Source organism: Camellia sinensis, chromosome 13 (genome assembly GCF_055761805.1).
Source record: "Camellia sinensis isolate YWXY chromosome 13, ASM5576180v1, whole genome shotgun sequence".
NCBI classification, from domain to species: Eukaryota; Viridiplantae; Streptophyta; class Magnoliopsida; order Ericales; family Theaceae; genus Camellia; species Camellia sinensis.
In genome coordinates this window covers 113588684-113595792 of record NC_138973.1, presented here as the reverse complement: position 1 = coordinate 113595792, position 7109 = coordinate 113588684, and positions in this window count along the sequence as shown.

Here is a 7109-nt window from a genome sequence, read left to right as displayed (position 1 = left end):
CAGCAAAAGTAAGAGGCCGGCCTGCTTCCTTGCACTGTGTACTTTACAGCTGTGGGGCAATATCCCCCAGATATTTCCTGTATCCGGGGGATATTTTGTGGGGGAGTTTTACCCTCCTTTCCCCCCACCTTTACACCCCTTCTTTGGCCTATATAGCAAGCAAACCTTGTTCTTTGTTAGGGTTAGAAGAACTCTCCTTCAAGCTTCCATAGCCAACTCCATCTTCTTCCTTCTCAATTCTTGAAAAAACCCTAAGCCCCCTAACCATCATTCCTTCTACACCACCAAGCTCTACCACCACCATCTCATTTCCAGTAACAAGGAAGGATTCTTGAAGGCTAAAGAAGCTGCAAATCCATCCAAGAAGCAACAAAAGTTCGAATCTTCAAGGGTAAGTAACACTTTTACCCTTTTGATCCTTTTCCTTGATCTATTTCTAAGCCCCACTTCTTTTTGGTTTCAAGCTCCGGCCCTAACTGAAAAGGGCCATATTTTGAGCTCATCTTCACTTCTCATTAAGGGCTCAACCCTGTTTGATCCCTCCATAATATACTTGCTTCATTGATCATCTTGTATGTCATGATTTTGCATGCTATTTTTGGCCCATGAGCAATCTGTTTTTGAGCATGTTATAAACTGATATAAGGCTTATTTTGAGCCCCTCTTCAACATTGGAGAAGGGCTCAACATTGTTTGGTGTCTCCATGTGTCACTTGTAGTTATACCCCTTATTTGGCCCCATTTTTGCATAAATTGGCAACCCTCTTTGCTTCTGTTTTTGGACCTTGGTCCGAACTGAAAGTGGTCTTATTTTGGCCTATAATTCATGTTTCATTCACACTTTTTTTTCTGTTTGGTGATTATTTTATATACTTCATGTTATAGCACCTTTTGAGCCTTGTCTTGCATCACATTTTTGGCATATTTGTATACTGATTTGAGGTCTGCCATATACTGTAAATGTTCATATTTTTGGTCCATCTTCATTGTTGTAGAATGAAATTTTTCATTTTGGGTTTTGCTTATATCACTTGCTTCATTACCCCTCTTTTGGCCCCTATTCTTGCATGTTATTTTTACCATACCTATGCTTGCTGTTTGGCCATGCTTATAACTGTGAAAGTGCATCTTTTGGGACTGTCTAGCTTCTGTCTTTGCATTGCATGTCCATGTTGTGCATGTTTGGCATAGCTATAGGCCATTTCGGGTGCCTAATGTTGCATTTCGGGACATTTCCTTGCATTTCATGTCATTTGGCTTCATTTCGGGACTGTTTTCCCCCATATTTTAGTGCTGAAATTCCATTAGTATGCTTGCATATCATTTTTGCCATATTTCATCACATTTTAGCATCGCCTCGGTTTGCGTGCCCGTGTGCACGCATTTCGAGGCACTTCATTTTCTGCCACCGGCATCCTATGTGAGTGTGGCTGAGGCTCACTCATGTTGGTATAAGCCCATTTGTCATTTCCATACCATTTCATCACATTTCATCATTGCCTCGGTTTGCGTGCCCGTGTGCACGCATTTCGAGGCCCTCCTTTTTTTATCTGCCGGCATCCTATGTGAGTGTGGCTGAGGCTCACTCATGTTGGTATAAGCCCATTTGTCATTTCCATACCATTTCATCACATTTCATCATTGCCTCGGTTTGCGTGCCCGTGTGCACGCATTTCGAGGCACTTCTTTTTTTATCCGACGGCATCCTATGTGAGTGTGGCTGAGGCTCACTCATGTTGGTATAAGCCCATTTGTCATTTCCATGCCATTTCATCATTGCCTTGGTTTGCGTGCCCGTGTGCACGCATTTCGAGGCACTTCATTTTCTGCCACCGGCATCCTATGTGAGTGTGGCTGAGGCTCACTCATGTTGGTATAAGCCCATTTGTCATTTCCATGCCATTTCATCATTGCCTCGGTTTGCGTGCCCGTGTGCACGCATTTCGAGGCACTTCATTTTCTGCCACCGGCATCCTATGTGAGTGTGGCTGAGGCTCACTCATGTTGGTATAAGCCCATTTGTCATTTCCATACCATTTCATCACATTTCATCATTGCCTCGATTTGCGTGCCCGTCTGCACGCATTTCGAGGCCCTCCTTTTTTTATCTGCCGGCATCCTATGTGAGTGTGGCTGAGGCTCACTCATGTTGGTATAAGCCCATTTGTCATTTCCATGCCATTTCATCATTGCCTCGGTTTGCGTGCCCGTGTGCACGCATTTCGAGGCACTTCTTTTTTTATCCGACGGCATCTTATGTGAGTGTGGCTGAGGCTCTCTCATGTTGGTATAAGTCCATTTATCATTTTCCATGTCATTACATCATTCCGCCATTGCCTCGGTTTGCGTGTCGGCGTGCACGTATTTCGAGACACATATCGTCGCCTCGGTTTGCGTGCCCGCATGCACGTATTTCGAGACACATATCGTCGCCTTGATTTGCGTGCCCGTGTGCACGAATTTCGAGACACCTCATTTTCATAGCATTGTGTATGTTAGGATTGCATCTTAGTTGCATTTCGTGCATATTGCATCATGTCCGGAATAGGAGTTAGCCCGGGCACGGGAAACGAGGTACATTTCGTACTCCGAGTAACGGAATATGTCTCAATTCCCCAGTCACCGACACTCCGGATTATCCATGATGGAGTTAGGTTTTAGCTATAATTTCATGTGCATTCATCCTATATTGAGTTGTGCATTTCGACTCCTCTGTCATCATGCCTCGGTATGCGTGATTGGTGGCACGAGGATCGAGACATGCATATATTTGTGCAAATACATTGCTATGCCCCTTTCCTGCTCTCTGTTACAGCAAAATCAGGAATCAGCAACTTTCCGGGACTTGGCACGCTTTTCAAGAACAACAGGTGTAAACAGAGGCTAATTGGGGCATTCCGGTGGATTTTCGCGCAAGACAACCCGGACGTGCATCATCCACCAGAAGGAAGACAGTCCCTGGCTTGCACGCCAGTTTTATTTTCTTTCTAGTTAATTCATTAATTAATTAGAATTCTGTAATATTTTGGACTGTAATATTCTTTTATTTTGGGGACTGTAATATTTGGACTGTATTATTTATTCGGACCCTCCGAGTGAGGGCATAACTGTAATAAGTGTGCGTGAGTGTGATGTATGTCTTCCAACCCCACGTCTTTCTCCCTTTTATTTATCCGCTTTTGATGGTTAGATTAGAGCATATTTAAATTAGCATACAAAATGATAGCATGTTTGCATCATTCATCTGTATTGCATGCACCGGGCTCGGCGCATCATACTAACTGCATTGTATTTTCAATTCCAAGTTGAATACATGTTAGTTGTAGCATTTCATATGCCATCTTAGAATAGCCGAGCCTGCCATAGTTGCATTTTGCATGTGTTGCATTAGGCATTTCTGTATACTTAGGGTCATGCATGATTTCTAATACAGTTTTTTTTGTTTTGGCTTGGAGTACTCGGTAAATTCTATGCTTTAGCATCCTTACATGCGTGTGAGTGTTGCCATGAATAGCATGCTTACCATGAGGCTATGTGCTTATGTGATATATCTGCCTGAATGCCTGTGGGTGAAGGTCGGGTTATCTGGATTGGAATAAATCATCAAATGTTTCAAGCCTACCTGTGGGTAACAAACCCTTTTCAAAAACAAGCATGAAATGTTTTGTTCCAATTTGGGCGACTCGGCCTATACTTATATGTTGTGAGCATCACATAGTAACCTAGGCTAATAAACCGGAATAAGAACTCACAATGTTTTCAAAAATTGATATCATGGTTAGTAGAGACCGGTCTATGACCGGGCGAGCGGGGGTGCTCGCGAAGTGACCTTCCCCAATCGTACCCAAGTTCCCGAGCCGAGGCAACTTTGGTGATGACGGACACGTGGCCTTTTGGCACCGAGTCAGGGTTTCCTAAATTTCCCAAAATTAAATATTTAGGTGGCGACTCTGTATCTGGCAAAGCAGTCCATGTTTGGCACTTCTTTCAAAAATCAGTTTTCTCAAAACGATTTGCCGGATTTGGACTCTTTGGTTCAAATTAGGAACCGTGACGTTTTAAGAGTCCGAGCTGTAGCGAGGTCCCCCGCGGGCCATGTTACAGTTGGCTGAGCGTCAACATCAGTTGGAATGTTAGCTAGGAGATCTTTGGCAATTGGTTTTGGCAACCCATCACGGCAGAAGAAACTGTTCGGCGTCGACGGCGGCGTTGGGATATTGGAATCAAGTATGGAGCCGAGGTTGACGGTTGTTCAGCTAGATCAGAGGTTGATCCGTGGTCTGTCCGAGATATGGACGCGATTTTTGGAGTTGTAGCAGAAGGTGGAGAAAGGCTTTTCTTCTTCCTCCTAGGGATGTCGGGCAGAGCTGACTTGTATGTTGGAATAAAATTGAGAAGTAGAGGTGCCTTCTGTTTATGGACTGACAAGTCTAAAAGTTTCTTCAAATCCTTGCTGGGAATGAAGGATTGGCGAAAGTTTTTTGGTGGCTTAGGAACAGCTGCAAGAAAAACAGACATTAAGAAATAGATAAAGTATGAAAGACTTTAAAAAACAAGTAGGTATGAATGCAGGGCTCTTACCATTGCCCTCTACAAAGACTGATCGAGGGAGATGGAAGAGATGGGGGTCTTCATCTGGGGTAAGCTCCCAGTTCCCCGAAGTAATGAAATAATCGTCCCCAGCTCCCTTATTGGAGTCAGGGAGGTCAGCAACGATTTTGTATTCAGTGGACCTCGGCTTGAAGTAGTAAACATAGCCAGTGTCTTTTTTAAGGCCACACATGGTGTAGCAAATATTGGATGTCGGCTAATGTGATCCTAGCATTTTCTTGTTTAGGTAAGGCTATGATACCATTGATGGTTCAATAGGAATTGATGGAAAGTTGCATTGGGTTCAATTTGTAATAATAAAGTATTTCACGGAAAAGGGTGTTGAGTTAGAGCCGAAGTCCACACTCAATGAAGGCTACTACAGGGAAAGGCATGGAGTCAACAGTAGGCATGATGGGGTCATCATCCCCAGCCAACCTCAGATGGACGTCGGCTGGGATTTCAAACTCTTGTCTAAAGAATGTTAATTTGGATGGCGTGTCTACCCTATGTTTCCACATACCCATGATATCGGCTTAATCGAAGGGGTTGGATTTCAGAAGATGTTTTGAAAGGGTTATTTGAGCCTCGGCAAACACTTAGGTAAATGCAGGTTTCAGTTTTTTCCTAAATTGTGGGTTCTACAGACAAATCCCAAACCTAAGTCTATGGAAACGAAGATTGAAGGCACAAATCTAGAAAAGACACAAAAAACAGAAAACAAGAACAAGTTTCAGAATCAAGAACAAAGATGGGCTATCAAGAACATAGCGAGTACAAGGGGTACAAAGTGCAAGAAAATGGTGAATAATGCGTGTATTCAGGACATGGGCAAGGGCAAAATCGTGGAATAAAACACACTTAGATATGAGATTCAGAAATCGAATGTTTAAACAAAACAATAATGGCACCAAGTAGTAAAGAGCATCAAAGAATTGAAAACGAAAGGAACAGTGGCTTACCAGAAAAAGTGAAACCGGTATGAACATCGCCGAAGTCAGGCGACGATTACAGAAGTAACAGAACGGCGAAAGCTTCACCAAGAGGGAGGAATGAAGACAGTTGCAGAGCTTGAAGTCTGGGGCAATGGCGGATTTAAGAGAAAAAAGTAAGAAAGAGAAAAAGCAAGAGTATCAAATGAAAAGTGAAGAAATAAAAGAAGAGGGAAAAGTTTTTGTTAAAACTTGAAACGACGGCAAAAAAAAAAAGGGCAGTTAATCCGCCTAGAGCAGTAAATGCATCAGACGGCGTACGCAAGCGCAAGACGGCTTACAGACGCGTCACAGGCACGATCCAATGAGAATAAGACGCGTGAATGAAACGATTGAATAGCGATGCATGACAGCTCATACGAGTGAAGGAATTCACTGGAATTCTTCATTAAGGAGACATGTCGGCCTTAAACAATGATCTCGGCTAGGCCGATGTACTGACAGGAAGGAATGATATAGGTTCCATCACCTCAGAATGCCGAGATAATAGAATCTAGGGGGCAATTGTGGGGACATAATTTCTGAGTACCAACACGTGGCTAAGGTGAGGCCGACGTGTAAGCCGAGGTGCCACGTGTCCTGGTCATGACGCTGAGATTATCTCGGCAAGGCCGAGGTTACCTCCGAAGATATCAGAATCCGAGATAAGCGAATAAGGCACAAGAGTCCCAGAAAGTGGGAAAACTACAGTTGGGAAAGGATAAGACTCTTAGGGAGTTTATCCCAATCCTACTGGGAGTCCAAGATTTATAGTAATCCTAAGTTCATTAAAGCTAGGCTCCTGTTGGGACAAGGATTGGGTTAGCTATAAAAGAGAGGCACCCCTGTGGGTCTAAGGTACGCAATTTCATATTCTAAACAGTGAGATTTGCACTATTGATTATCTTTGAGAGATATACTGACTTGATCGTCGAAGTACCCCCGGGTGGACGAACTACCGCCGGAATCTTCTCTTTCTGTTGCAGGTCAGCCAAGTGTCATCTATTCTACCAGTGTTCTCCAGCTGAATACTAAGTTGGGCAGTGTGATCGGAAAATCACTCACAGACCAGCAATCTTAGGAATGATAATTAGAATTTTCTATTAGAAGTTGTTGCATAGTTTATAATTTTAGTTTGAAAAAAAAATATAAGATTTGATGAAATCAATTCCTACAAGCCTAAGAAGTTTAATGGACAAAATTTTAGATGTTGGTAACAACAGATGAAATTTTGGTTTGCCACGTTGGATCTTTATTTAGTGATTTATAAAGACATTGTTTAAAAAGGAAAAGAAAAGGTTTCTGGAAAAGAAAAGGATCTTGAGAAAAGTGAAAGTTCTCAAGCTGCAAAAATTGTTGAGATGGGTAAGGATTCAACTTAATCCAAAAAAATCTAATGATGATAATTTTGATTAAAAAGATTATCTTTGTCATGGTAGGATTTTAAGTGATTTTATCTTCTACTATAAATAATATTTTTTGTAGTACAAAAACTTCTATTGAATTATGGGAAACATTATTTTCAATATATATATATATATATATAAG